This window comes from Pogona vitticeps, chromosome 5 (assembly GCF_051106095.1).
Source record: "Pogona vitticeps strain Pit_001003342236 chromosome 5, PviZW2.1, whole genome shotgun sequence".
NCBI lineage: Eukaryota > Metazoa > Chordata > Lepidosauria > Squamata > Agamidae > Pogona > Pogona vitticeps.
In genome coordinates this window covers 16936690-16951885 of record NC_135787.1, presented here as the reverse complement: position 1 = coordinate 16951885, position 15196 = coordinate 16936690, and the positions used below count along the sequence as shown (strand labels likewise).

General features: G+C 40.8%; 2 protein-coding genes across 6 annotated transcripts in view; both read right to left on the bottom strand.

The window, feature by feature from the left end:
- The window catches only part of LOC144589588 (uncharacterized), a 500689-nt gene that overhangs the window by 135127 nt on the left and 350366 nt on the right, over positions 1-15196 (bottom strand). The window lies entirely within an intron of this gene.
- Positions 1-15196, bottom strand: part of GRID2 (glutamate ionotropic receptor delta type subunit 2) — a 963252-nt gene that overhangs the window by 668419 nt on the left and 279637 nt on the right. The gene's annotated exons all lie outside the window — the stretch shown is intronic.

Sequence of the window (15196 nt, the reverse complement as noted above, 5' to 3'; positions counted from 1 at the left end):
GTGGAATGGAATGGTTTAGTAGACATTTAAAGAGGAAAACACTGCACACTACATTTCTACAATTCTCACGGTTCATTTTAGTTCTGGTACAGCACGTTCTCAATGCCCGTCAGAAATTGTTCAACTAGCACTTTGAAACAGTTTCATTTTCCTAATTGCTTTACATTTAAGACAAGCATAGATGATATACTGTATGTTGCAACAAGGGGATGTGGTGGTGCTGTGGGCTAAACCGCAGAAGCCTGTGCTGCAGGGTTAGAAGACTAGCAGTCATAAGATCGAATCCACGTGACGGAGTGAGCTCCTGTCGCTTTGTCCCAGCTCCTCGCCAACCTAGCAGTTCAAAAGCATGCAAGTAGATAAATAGGTACCATCTCGGTGGGAAGGTTGGCCACGTGACAACGGAAAACTGTCTTCGGACAAGCGCTGGCTCTATGGCTTGAAAAACGGGATGAGCACCGCCCCCTAGAGTCGGACACGACTGGATTGAAAATGTCAAGGGGAAACTTTACCTTTATGTTGCAACAAATCTGAAGGTGCCTGACAACACAAACTTCAAGCAGCAATTTCTAATATGAAATCTATTAAGATGTTACAAAAAAGGCTTTTTTAAAAAAAAAAAACACCTGTTTCTTTATTGTTTCTTGCTACCAAAGGATATGAAAGCACGATTTTTATATCTCTGGAGTTGCACATTGAGGATGGGGGTATTCCACCATGATCGAGTTTAGTTTAGTTTAGTTACAGAACTGCAATCATTTGTTTATATGAGTTGGCAAACCGTTGTCTGTCTAAACATTATACATGAGCTTTAGTTGAAAGATTTCTTTAGTTACTATCCAAACGAGGAAAGAAGGATTTAATCAGTCCTGCACTCATTAAAACAGGGATTACTGCAAAATTTACTACCATAATCTGCCATTCTCAGAAAGCTTAGCTTTTACCACCAACAACACTATTTTAATTACATTTTAAACTGATTGTGTTTGGGGCTATATGTTTACTAAACTAAATTAATTCACTACACCATATTCTACAATGCTTTGTCCGTACAGCAGAGTTTTTAAAATCCATCTATCCTTCCGTTTATCTGCAACAGATCATCAAACATGTTTTAGGTACAGTTATATTATTCCATCTTCTTTTTCACAGAGATAGTCGAGTTTCCAGTAATATATATGAAAACCAATAACAAAACTTGAAACAAAGAATTTACAGTCAGCAAATACTGTGTGCAAATGCAGTACACTGCGTTGATTAAACCATGAAACTGTGGGTTTCAATTGATGATGATGTAGCATGTTTGGAGAATCACATCACGTTTGAAAAGGCCAGAAGGTATTATTAAACAACTGGTTTAATAGATGTGTTGAAACGATTCCTCCTTAGTAGGGGCTGGGAAGTCTGTCAAGCTCAATTTCACTCAGATTCCCATTTCTCCACATTCTTTTCTGCATCAGACACTGGGCTTTTTCTGTCTGCACAAAAAAAATCACTTGCATTTTTCAGTGCCTTGTTTTTTTTCTAAATTGCATTTTAGAAAAGTATGTGGGCCAAAATCCTGTAGCACACCTGTGCAACCCTTTATTGTGTAAGTGGTTGTGAGATCTGCACCAAGGCAGAAGTCATATCCAGCAAGCAGCTTTGCAAACACAGTTGTGAAGTGGTTTGCACAATCAATCACAAAATCGATTCGATAAATGACATACAATGCAGACTGCCTGGGAGTAATTCCCTGCAAACCTCTGCAGGTATAACTTCACACTGTGCCAAATACAATAGGAACTCTGTCATAATCTTTCTAAAATCACAGATTTATGTGGAAAAGTTTAAAAACTGAACATAATTTTGGATTCTATATACAACAGTGACATGGAGAGATATACCCTCAGGAGTGCTCAGTGGAGTATTTTTCTCCACTGTGGTTTGGTTTATCCCTATCTCTATCTCCACGTGGTGGCGCTGTGGGCTAAACCACAGAATCCTTTGTGTGCTGCGGGGTCAGAAGACCAAGCAGTCGTAAGATCGATTCCACGTGACGGAGTGAGCACCTAACACTTGTCCCAGCTCCTGCCAACCTAGCGGTTCGAAAGCATGCAAATGCAAGTAGATCAATAGGGACCACCTTGGTGGGAAGGTAACAGCGTTCCGTGTCTAAGTCGCACTGGCATGTGACCACGGAAGATTGTCTTTGGACAAACGCTGGCTCTATGGCTTGGAAACGGGGATGAGCACTGCCCCCTAGAGTCGAACACGACTGGACAAAAATTGTCAAGGGGAACCTTTACCTTTACCTATCCCCAATAGACAACCAATAAGTACTGATACATAGGTCTGCCGCTTAACCTAGTGTATGTGTGTAGCCATCATCCCTCATACCAGCTTTGAACTTCACAGTAGGCAAGGTTTAGGTTGGGGCAGCTATGGAGACACATACTCCAGTTCAGAAGTCCTGGACCAGTTATATGTGAGACCCAGATGATTTTTCTAGGTCCACAGCATGTCTGGTATTTTTAATGTAAATATATGTAGGTAACAAAATGCACGGGAATGCTGGGAATAGCTGGGTGGGTGGGTGTACAATGAGACCCTGTAAGAAAAAAGGTAAGTAAAATTACTGCATGGGTATTGACAAAATAATTAATTGACTCATAATTTATATACCCACGTTATAGGATTAGTTCCAGAGCAAAGACATTAAACCATTACATTTTAAGACTGGGAATTATTTTGAATTATGAATGAATGAATGAATGAATGAATGAATGAATGAATGAATGAATGAATGAATGAATGAATGATTTATACAAACAGATTGTGCAAATATAAATTTATACTAAGCACACTCCTCTAGGGGGACGTGGTGGCACTGTGGGCTAAACCACAGAAGCCTGTGCTGCAGGGTCAGAAGACCAAGCAGTCGTAAGATCGAATCCACACGACGGAGTGAGCGCCTATCGCTTGTCCCAGCTCCCGCCAACCTAGCAGTTCGAAAGCATGCAAATGCGAGTAGAGAAATAGGGACCACCTTGGTGGGAAGGTAACAGCGTTCCGTGTCTAAGTCGCACTGGCCATGTGACCACGGAAGATTGTCTTTGGACAAACGCTGGCTCTATGGCTTGGAAACGGGGATGAGCACCGCCCCCTAGAGTCGTACACGACTGGACAAAAATTGTCAAGGGGAACCTTTACCTTTACCTTTGTTCTATAAAAAGTGACAGCGGCTGGTGGGTAAAGGAAGCCCTGGCTATAGAAAACAAGAGGGAAAACAACATAATTGGTTGTGTCATTACACATATGGGGATGCGATAAGAACCCCTTTACCTTTACCTTTACACTCCTCTAGAGATCATTCTGGATCTGGTCATTCTCTTACCTAAGAGCCCTCTCTAAGAGTACTGCAATACTTTGGCTGTTTTTACAGGGATCTTATGGTAAAGCTTAAACAGGGAGAAGCTTAAAGAGCAGAGCTTCCAAATACTTAACACTTAAAGTAGTATATAAATTATTCCCCAAGCTGAAATGGTTTCATTTTGTCCACTACAGTGACACAGTCCTGTTCCACCAAACATCTGTGCATCCGAAAATGTGAATAATTCCTTTACTTGCTTTTTGCATAATGCATTATTCACTCTCGCTTTCCTCTTTTCAACTTTTGATAAATGGTGAGTGTAAGCTTCTGAATAATTTAGCCTTTCTCCTCTAAGGGTCTGAAATAACAAAATTGTACTCAAATTAAGCTGATCCTCCGTGCCCTTTAAAATGAGGTGGTGAGGCAAGGAGTGGGGGGGAAAGCCAGTGCACTTTTATAGCTTTCCGAAAACCATTCAGTGTTGAGATAGGGGTGAGAAGAGCTACTGTGGGCTCAATAAAATCTATTACCTGCTTCTTCCCCTCCTATCTAGGTAAAGCATGTTGCTAACAGTATCAAAACCAGCCAGCAAGGTAGAATTACAAAAGGTCAGGAGGTTGATTCCCTCTATAACTCTAGGAACCTTCAAAGGCAGCGTGCAGGCTTTAAATTATGCCAGTAAAAACTCTCCATAACTATACTGCAGGTGAATTTGGGTGGAAGTTAAGGACTTGTGCAACCGTGTCATGCATATTTATATGGAACTAAGAACAAGCAAGCATGTGTGTTTGTTCGAAGCATTAACTGTGTTCCAGTTAATCCACAACTGATTTTGTGGCTGGATTTCTTAATGCACAGCTTCTAGAAAGAAAGAAAAAAACCACAAAACAAAACTTATCTGGAAGCTAATTTGTCCTATCATTTTGGGGTGAATGAATGCAGCTGAAGATTCATCTTCTGATTGCCTGCTCAAGTCATCATAAGATCATTCCATCAAGTATCCACACTATAATTTTCTAGGATGTTAGAAAAGTTAGGGAAGGATTTGCATTTAATGAAAGCATGAGATTTTCAGGTATTCTGTAATGTAATATAAGAGAATGCATGAGGAAGGAGCATATGAACTCTGTCTCCTCTGCTTCCTCACATGGAGAACAGGTGAGAGATGAGGAATTTTAGGGAGACTTTCTATGCAGAAGAGGATGCTCTGTTCTTCAGACGGCCCTGCTAGCCTTGGGAGAATCATCACCTCTCAAAAGAGCAACTGCTGCTTTGCACTATTCATTAGTACGGGCTGTTTTCCAAATGCCAGGCTCTGAGGAGAATTCAGAGTCAGACACTATAGATGGGCTTTCTTTGGAGACCCACAGAAAGTTGACCAACTGAGGGATCCTCAGAAGCCAGCATTTGGGCAATAATTGGTTCTGCAAAGCACAGTGACTTAGAGCTTCTGCTCTCCACAAAGCTCTAAAAGAGTGTAACCTTAGTGACAAACTGCCATCAATTAAGGAATTGACACTTGTATGCCAGATCATATGCTATTCACATGACTTGGTGTATGATGAGAATTGGCACCAGCTGTTTAACTAGCAGCAATTCACCACTAAGATTCACAGTGTTTGACTAAGGCTCAAGAAAGTTAAATCCTTTAGTAAAAATAAGCAATTATTGCAGCTCATTGCGGGTAAGGTTCACTTATTCTAAAGAGAAATGCGAACAGGTGGGAAATACAACAATTTGCTCATCAACTAAGCTTGAAACGTGCCCAACCACAAGGTTATTTCCAACAGTATTTCAAAATGATAATGCTCACACAATACCACTGGTTTAAACGGCAGAACAGCCATTGTGTGTGGCTAGGATTAATGAAGACATAATACTTTTAATAAAATGGTAATCAATATCACAGTTGGATTTTCCAATTATATGTTTCTGAAAGGAAGGCAACAATGAAATTTCAAGTTCATGATAATAACAACACAACAGCAGCATAACATTTTATTCCACAGCAATAAATTGCTAATCACAGCAAGATCAGGATTATTGAGGCAGTTGAATCAGGCAGTGGGCACTGAGGTGAAAAGTCCATGCCTCCTTAGGAAAAACTCTGAGGAGTTACCACCTCTTTGGCTTTAATTTGGCTTAAATTGACTGTTCCTTGTAGTTTAACTAAATTATACTAATCCCAACTCTGTTAGAGGCAGGTCATATTCCAGGGGATTCTTTCCTCCCCTAGCCAAAAAGAAATTCTCTGAGTTTCAAAAAGGCAGAGAAGGGGGATTGAGGGCCAGATGGCCTGGCTGTACTCTGTTTTTAGAGATGGGCCATAAATTCCAAACTGCCAACTGAGGAGGAGCTTGAAAACAAATCACATACTGCACTATCTCCATCTAAGGCTGCAGTCAGACTAGAGAAATGCCCTCCTTTTTCACATCTTCTGGTTCTTGTGTAGTTGCAATACTGTGGTAATGTGGCACATATCCTGTCATAGTGCTTCATACTTTTTAAATTGTTCCGCCTTTTAAAGGGTAAATTAGAAGCTCGTTCCATAAAGCCGGAGCCACCATGAAGAAGCCCCTACCTGTTGTATAGGATTTATGGGCCTCCCTTGGGTTGGCCACCCGGAGGAGGCTTGAATGGGATAATCTTATGTGTTGGGCAGATTACATTAAGGAAAGACACTCCGGGAAGTAGCATGGGTCCATTCATATACACTCGTGAAGGAGGATATATTCCCCTCCCTCTTTTTTTTTTTTTTTTTGGCTTTTCTCTGCTCCTTCCCCCTTTTAAAAAAATGTGTTTTTGTTTGTTTGTTTGTTTGCCACGATAACCATTGGGGTTGATGCAGCTCTTCTAGCTCCAGCTCCTTCCTGCTTCTCTGCTCCCTGTTCTGCCCTGCGCCCCTCACCTGCTCTGCCGTCAGGAGAGTCATGAGTGGAAAAAGTCTGAGAACCACTGCAGTAAGGGACTGATGCTCCACATGCTTCCTTTTGGCCATTCCTGGAGGTCTTTGGGGGAGGGTCCTACTATTATACCTGTCCCCTCTACTCCTCAGATAGCCTTCAACTTCCCCCCATTGGCCCCCATAAGACCACTGGCACACATTGAAAGGTTTTCAATGCGTTTCAGTGGGCTTTTTATTTTCGCTTTACGATGTTTTCGCTTAACAGTGATTTTCCTGGAATGGATTATCACCTTTAAGCAAGGCACCACTGTATTTTTGTATTTCCCCGAGGAGAATTAAAAAGATAACAACTATGGAGCACTGAAATTCACACTGCTTCAAAAGAGGATATGGTGGTACTATACAAGAACCTCCGGCTGAGAGAAAGAGAAGGAGAGGCAGTAGGGAGAGAACCCCTTTTCCTGCCTGACAAAGAATAAGTGAAGAAAGAGATATCCAAAACATATGCATGTGTGTGTGTGTGTGCGTGCGGGTGTCTGTGTGCATGTGCGTGCACGTGCGCATGCGCATGTACGCACACACACACACACACACACACGCACACGCACACACAAAGAGAGAGAGAGAGAAAGCAAAAAAACGTGGCTTCTATTGTGCAGCTCCTACTCTTTCTTCTGCGTTCAGTTGAATACAAGCTCCAAGTGGTGCCTTGGAAAATTTCCAGTGCTGTGGCATGGGCAATTTTCTCCCACAATTTTTGAGCTCCTGCTCTGAAACCATTAACACTACCGCAACCAGGGCCATAAACAGCCCTGCTGATAAGTTGCTGCTCTAGTAACTTTACTGATTTTGTGCTTCTCGCAAAAATCCACGAATCCAGGAAAAAACTGTGTGTGTAGCAGGAACTGTGCAAGCAGCCCATTCCAAATTTCTGCTGCATCCATTTTGTGGCTCTTGGCAAGCTGATTAATTATGTGCCGTCAAATTGGAAATGACTTTTAGCTACCCTAAGAAGGCTTTCAACATAAGTGCAATATTTAAGAAGTGGTTTTATCAGTTCCACATTCCCAGTAAGTTTCCCTGGCTATGCATGGATTCAGACTCTGGTCTCCAGAGTCCTAGTCTCCCACTCTATCTGCTATACCACACTGGGCACCCTCCTCTGCTCCTCTTTTTTGAGCAAAAATGTACAGCTTTTAGAAGTCTCCAAGAATAGTGATCAACTTCCTTCATAGGTCATATGGACACACACACACACACACACACACACACACACACACACACACACACCCATTTAATACCCCCAAATAACTGGTTTGAGAACTAGAACTGGATTACCAGCCACTTCTGGTTTCATTTTTTATTCTTGGTTTAATTTTGCATATCGGGCAGTCTCTGAGGCCTTAAGAGAGTGACCCCTGATTCTGAAATCATCCTGGCATCCAGATCACCGAACTCTGACCCACAAAAAATATATTAGCCGCCCCGAGTAGACATAGTCTAGAGGGGCGGGGTAAAAATCCAATCAACCAACCAACCAACCAACCAACCAACCAACCAACCAACCAACCAACCAACCAACCAACCAACCAACCAACCAACCAACCAACCAACCAACCAACCAACCAACCAACCAACCAACCAACCAACCAACCAACCAACCAACCAACCAACCAACCAACCAACCAACCAACCAACCAACCAACCAACCAACCAACCAACCAACCAACCAACCAACCAACCAACCAACCAACCAACCAACCAACCAACCAACCAATCAATAACTTGCTCAGGTTTTGTGTGGCTTCTCTTGGCCAGAGAGTAATGAGCTTCTCACAACTCAGAAAATAAATTCTTTTCTATTGCCGCTGCTGCAGAGTATATTCTATAGATTTGTATCTATATTTGGTCAAACTTGGTTTAAGTCTGCTCTCTCCAGTCCTAGTCACCATTTTGGCTATTTCATCATTCTGAGATGTTCAGAGAAAACAGAGGGGGAACTCTGGCTAATAAAATATTACAAATATAAGACTACAAAGCATATCTGTTTTGGAAATCGTTCAAATTCATTAGCTTATGGGTGTGTCTACTAGCATTCCCGCTCTTGATGCCGCTGGGAGCTGCCACTGGTTTCAACTCAAAGCTTTGGAAAAGTTACTTTTATGGAATACAACTTCCAAAATCTCCCACCAGCAGGTCCACTGGGGGTTTTGGCAGCTTTAGTCCAAATGAGTAATATCTATAAATTCTGTTTCCCTTTCCCCATCATGTGAACAGTACTGATGACAGAGCAGGCACAGAAGAGGCCCACTGACTACATCCAAGTTAAAAAAGGGTCATCCCAGTAAATGCAAAGAATTGTTGTCTTTGTATTTGCAAAACCTTTCACAGCCGGGATCTAATGGTTGTTGTGGGTTTTTCGGGCTCTTTGGCCATGTTCTGAAGGTTGTTCTTCCTAACGTTTCACCACAGATACCGGCCACAGAGACTGGCGAAACGTTAGGAAGAGCAACCTTCAGAACACGGCCAAAGAGCCCGAAAAACCCACAACAACCAATTGTTGTATTTGCTTTAGTTTCACTTGAGGCAGTCTCTACATAAGAAGGCCCCCTTCTGTGCTGGCTGGAAGTTTATGAGAGTTTTAAAGTCCAAAATCTAACTTTTACAACCTCTGTATCGACCTAGTATAGTTTCATCCGAACTGCATAAAAAGTAAAGGCTATACATATAAATCATCACCACATGCTGTCAAATCTATTTTTGATTTATGGTAACCTTCTTCAGGGTTTTTTCAGGGCCAAACAGGCTGGCTGTACTCTCAAGCGGCACAGTGGGGAATTGAACACCTAACCTCTGACACTGCAGCCAGATACCTAAACCACTGAGCTAGCCGGACAGCTTCAAATGTAAATATTTTTATTTATTTAGGCTTGGCGTGCTCCATCCCAACAAGGATTGTTAGCCGCCTAGAGTGGTCCTGACCCGACCAGATAGGTGGGATATAAATAAAATAAAATAAATAAATTAAGGAGGCACCTAAAGTAACAGATATGGGGAAGAATGGAGTGCTCAATGAAACAACAACGATAAAATCTGTTAAGCAGGCTCTGCTCCATTCTAATAAAAACATGTCATGCTGTATGTGTATACTCTGAAAGAAAAGCTCCACTATACGTTCCGTTTATCTAGCAAACAGTTTTTAAACACTCAGTATAAAATGGAGGGCCTGAGGCAATTAAGATATCCATTTCTATGAGGTGGATAAATTAAACAGCTGGCATCCTCCACAGATTATTCCTTTTTCACTCTTGCCACTACTTATATTTCATTTATACAAAACACAAAAAGGGGAAATAAAAAGAATAAAAGAAATGAAACAATTCCTGTGATACCTTCTAACACAGTAAAATAAATATTAGCCTAACTAAATCCCTCTGAGTAAGGGGAGAGATTTATGAACGGAAGTAATAAGAATATTTACAGGCACAAAAGTCCTTGGAGCAGGGAATGAGTTTATTATGTACATGACTGGCAGGGTATTCGTGGTGTGTGGATAAAGAGAGAAGAATGTGTATATTATTCTGTCTATGGACTGCATAAACTAATTTCCCTCATTGCCCAGTTTCACATTGCTGGTGACCATTTCCTCTTATTGCTAAAGCATCTTGAGAATGACACAATACTCTTTAAGTCAGTGTGAGGGACAATTAGCATTAGAAAGATGTTTGCACTGTTGGTATGCATTTCCATTCTCCCCCAATTCAATGAGAACCCTTTATTGTGTGTGGGCAAACAATCATGGGCTTTACATGCTAGAAAGCTCTCATTAAAGTAAAATAAAATGCATCAACTTGCTGAGTTAGCAGTGGCATCATCGCCAGAGTGGAAACATTATATGGAGGCCATGTATAATTCAAGAACAACAGAATGAACTAGTCTGGGTTCTGTCAAAACGCAATAAGGCTGTCTTTTTTTGTAATTGGAAGGAACAATGAACACTGTGTTCTCAATAATTGATGACACCATTGTGCCGTAATCGTGGAGCTGCAATTGTGGGTGCTTACAGTCTCTCCTCTCGCACTTCTTTTTCCTTTTCTTTGAAACACAAAACTGGAAGATGCTGCAATGTTGGCTCAGCATTTTCTCAAGATCTCTTTCAGTGTCCCACTTTCAAGCCCAACTTCTCTAAGGATCCAGATGGATACCCCACCTCTTTCCACAAACAGCACACGATAACTACAACATCAAATAACAACCCCCATATTTGACAGGGTCATCTTAACCCTGACAATGCAATTCAAATCCAATCAGCTACTTAAAGGTAAAGGTTCCCCTTGACATTTTTAGTCCAGTCGTGTCCGACTCTAGGGGGCAGTGCTCATCCCGTTTTTCAAGCCGTAGAGCCAGCGCTTGTCCGAAGACAGTTTCCATTGTCACATGGCCAGCGTGACTAGGGAACGCCGTTTTACCTTCCCACCAAGGTGGTGCCTATTTATCTACTCGCATTTGCCTGCTTTCGAACTGCTAGGTTGGCGAGGAGCTGGGACAAAGCGACGGGAGCTCACTCTATCACGTGGATTCGATCTTACGACTGCTGGTCTTCTGACTCTGCAGCACAGGCTTCTGTGGTTTAGCCCACAGTGCCACCACATCCCTAATCAGTTACTTACACTATGGTTTAAAGGATTTCCATGGGGAAGTAGCTGTGTTAGTCTGATGCAGAAAAACCAGCATCAAGACTTATAGCATCTTAAAGGCTAGCATATTTTATTTGGCATACAAATGTTTGATTAGAATAAATCTGAGTAAGAATAAGCCTCCTCCTTGGTCCAGACCTGCTCTTTTCTTTTCAAGAATAGATTATGTTCCCACCCAAGGAGCTTAATTTGAACAACACAAATCTTAATTTGAACTACACAAATCCCTTGGAACAGAACATGGAATAGTGGCACAATAAAGGGATGTTTTAAAAGAGCTCCTGAACTTGTGCAAAGTTCTTTCTTACTTACTAGTGGTTTTATAGATCAATTTTAATAACAGACAACTTGCTGTCCCTTTATCATGCCATTTGAGAGATGGGCTAATTCTTACAAACTAAATTATTTGGGATTACAGTCTCTATCAGGAACATAAGCATTGCCACGTTCTAATTTGGAAATCAGCCTCCCTTTCCTTCATCACTATTATAATCAATTTCACAAGCACACACACACACACACACACACAAAGACACACGCACACAAAGACACACACACACACACACACTTCTAATTCCACTACTCTTGATCACTCAACATGGATTAGCTGCTCATGATGATCTTCAAGCATGCGATTCAATTTTTAAGGACAGAAGTCCCATTGTCCCTTCTGCTTTCAAATACCTATCCCTTAAAATATTCTGCTTGAAATAGGCACTACATGTCTCTCCTGCTACTGTCTCTCCTGATTTATATAAGTCATATATAAGATTTCAATGCATCTGACTTCCAATTTTCATTTCTTAATCTTTTCTCCACCTTTGGCAGAAGTAGGAGATGGCACAGAACTGAGAGATGGTAGAGACTGTAGTAGGAGGAACTGAGTCTAAGTTTCAACCTATCTTGGAACTAGTTTATGTTCCAACATTTTTATATGAGGAGAGTTTGAGAGTTGGATGAAACCAATGCTCTGGACCCATTTCAGTCGGGCTTCAGGCTGCGCTATGGCACAGAAATGGCACTGGTCGCACTGTTGGATGACCTGTTGAGGGAGGCCGATGGGGGCAACATGTTCTTGTTGGTCCTCCATGATATCCTTGAGTTATGTCATCTTGGTAATATGCTGTTTAGAAATAAGTGCTAAAACTGTGTCTTAGATGATTTTTATATTTGTCATAATGTTGTGTTTTTTTATCCATGTAAGCCGCCCCGAGTAGACATTGTCTAGGGGGGCGGGGTAAAAGTCTAATAATAAATAAATAAAAATAATCTGTTGGTTTTTCTTAACTTTGGGATATTCAAACATCCCATGTACAAAAGACAGTTTGTATGTATGGAATCAAGAGTGTTCCATCAAAACAACCAGAGATTAAAAACACAAGCTGGAACACAAGTGAAATGAAATCAAATTAAAATAGACCCTGGGAAGGAGACTTAGATTTTCCGTGAAACTGGCAAATCTATTGCCAGCTAGAACACATCACTTCTGTTTTGCTGTGTTGTCACACCTGACAACAGCGTACAGTATAGAAGTACTTCTTTGTTCTTCTATGTGCATCCTGCAGGAGAAGCATGCAGCTGAAGACCAAAAAGTATGCTGCATGTTGATTAAATCCAGAAAGAGTTCTGAATTCCAAGCCTACCAAAGTTATCTCCAATAAATCAAAGAAAGTGAGAGCTCAAAACACAGAGGAGAAGGCACACAATTACACTTAGATTTGTGTTTTGTTCCAGTTACTGGACTGCCCTGAAGGAGATGAAACACATGTCATTTTACCCAGGAGAAATGTTCCCTGTGCACATTGTTTAATATCTTCTCACTGAGGTAGAAAACTTACTTTAAGCTTAGCGGGACTAGGTAGCCAAAAGATACTGTGTTCTTCCATGTGCATGTTGGGCAAAGAAAAAATATTTACTACTGTTAGGTTTGCCTGAGTTTACACCTGTACCAACTCCTAGTACGCTCTGGGGCAGCATAAAGGATAATGGGGGTCATGGCAGTGCATTCAAAAAAACATAATTAACAGGGGATGATGCAGTAAGCACAGCATGAGTTCTGTTTCCCAAGGCGAGCTAGTCTAGCAGATGGGGAGAGAAGCTAAGAGAAAAATATTGCTTTAAAATGTCTCAAAATATTTGGCCCAACATTATTGAAATGCATTCACAACACATTACACTATCTGATGTCCTTTCAAAGGACAATTGTGTTATCCTTCAAATGTTCTATGTATACATGGACAAGAAGGCTTTTGAACCACAGAGCTTCAAAGCATCAAGTCATAATTAACATACTTATCAGTAACAAACTACAGTAATTTGTTAACGAGGACATAACAAGACATATTTCAACAGAAAGTACCTACAGTAACTATTTATGTGACATATCCTATTTGTTTTTAATATTATTTAAAGGGGATTTTTAGGAACATTTTAATCCCACCCAAGTCTTATGCAAGTGTCTAATCTTTCCCTCCCTCCCTCCTTCCTTTTTTTCAAAGTATTAGTTAAAGAAAAGGTAATAGCAAAATGATGGGTTCCTTTTTAAAATGGTTTAATGAGTAAAGGCATCATTTTTCTTTCTAAACAATATAGTAAGTGATGGGAAGAAATTAAAAAAGTAACTTTCCAAGATCTGCTAAAGCATCAGCTATTGCTCTGAGACAGATTCACCAATAGTGGGTCCTACATGGTCAGCTTAAGTCTTGTACTAGTGAATAAAATGTCAGTAGACTGCGCTTCCATATCATTTTTATATTATCATTATGTATTGCTATTTTTCAGCAAAGTCACCTTTGTATTAAGATTGTCAGAAAAGGTACTTCTGGGCATTACATTTCCTAGAAAAGCATTTTATGCATATACAAAAGAAACAACTTTTCCTAGGATTGCATCCTTCTGCTTGAAGAGGGTATATCCGTAACAATGCCTAACCTGATGGAAGTTGGTAGCTCTGATTTGGCCAGAGTAGGAATCCAATGATTTTGCAAGAATAGGAGTCCATAGGAGCTATCCCAGATGCTGAACTCTATCCCCAAAAGCACCTTGAATGCTTCAGCTAAAGTTCAGACTACTCTCTGGAGTGGATTTTACAAAATCAGGGTCATCATCTGCTGACCCAGTTATGACCACTCTGTCACCAAACTTTTCACACAACAACAGATGAGTCTGAAGAGATGTTTCTGTTTGAGTGCAGGCTCTATATGCAAGCAAGAACCTAGAGGTTCAAGCCTTACTCAAAAGCAGAAACAATTGAATGATTTTTTTTTTTAAAAAAACCCTCAAACCTCTCAGATATCCCTTATAAAGAACTGATTACACATTCTTTAAAGAATCAAGTTATTGGTGTTCAACATGCAACATCTGACTGGACTAATTCCTTCCCAATTAGCCATCATGGTGTCTGTTTCTCCTGGATCCTAACTATAAGACCCCACAGCACCTGACACCTACACCAGCATGTAGTTCAGCTGCCCACAGGCTCTACAGAGGGCAACTCCCAAGGGACCGAGGCTTTCCAGGAGGTACTGAGGCAGTTTCCTTCGGTGTATATTGACCAGATCACAAGCTTCAAAAGTTTCCAAAATAGGTCCTGTTCCAGATTTGTGAAATCTTGTCTGTGGCCTAAAACTCCCAGAATTCTGCCTCAGGAATTCTTGGAGAATTCTAGGAATTGAAGGCCAAAAGATCTGAATGGCTCATCCTTAAGTGCAGATTCTAAAGGCGCTACAGCATTCTGTTACAGGTCCCTTGCAACAACAGGGAAAACAAAGACTGAGAATTACTCCATATAGTAGAATCCTTCAGTGTACTGTATAGAGGAGACCTACAAGATATACTTTCCCTTGAGCAACACTGGCACATTCTACTACCTTTATTGTTGTGCATTAGATAAAATCACATGCAAAGGGAAGTTGGAGAATGCATTTAGGAGCACAACACCTCTGGACATGCTATAAGAACCGGCATTGCACTCAGGGGATCAAGGAAAGCTTAGATGACAATTTAACTCTCTGATAATCCTTTTTGTCACTCTTTACCATCTTCCCAAAGGATGTGGAAGTAAACAATCTTGCCACACACCACAGTTATCAATAAAAATGTACTGAGCTTAGAATTTATAAAGCATCTTACATTGGCATTGCTAATAGATATAACATTTTTATTTAGCTGTGAAGTATCTGAACATTCAAAATGTTCATTTTAAAAAAAGGAATTAAACAATAATTTACTTTACATGCATGT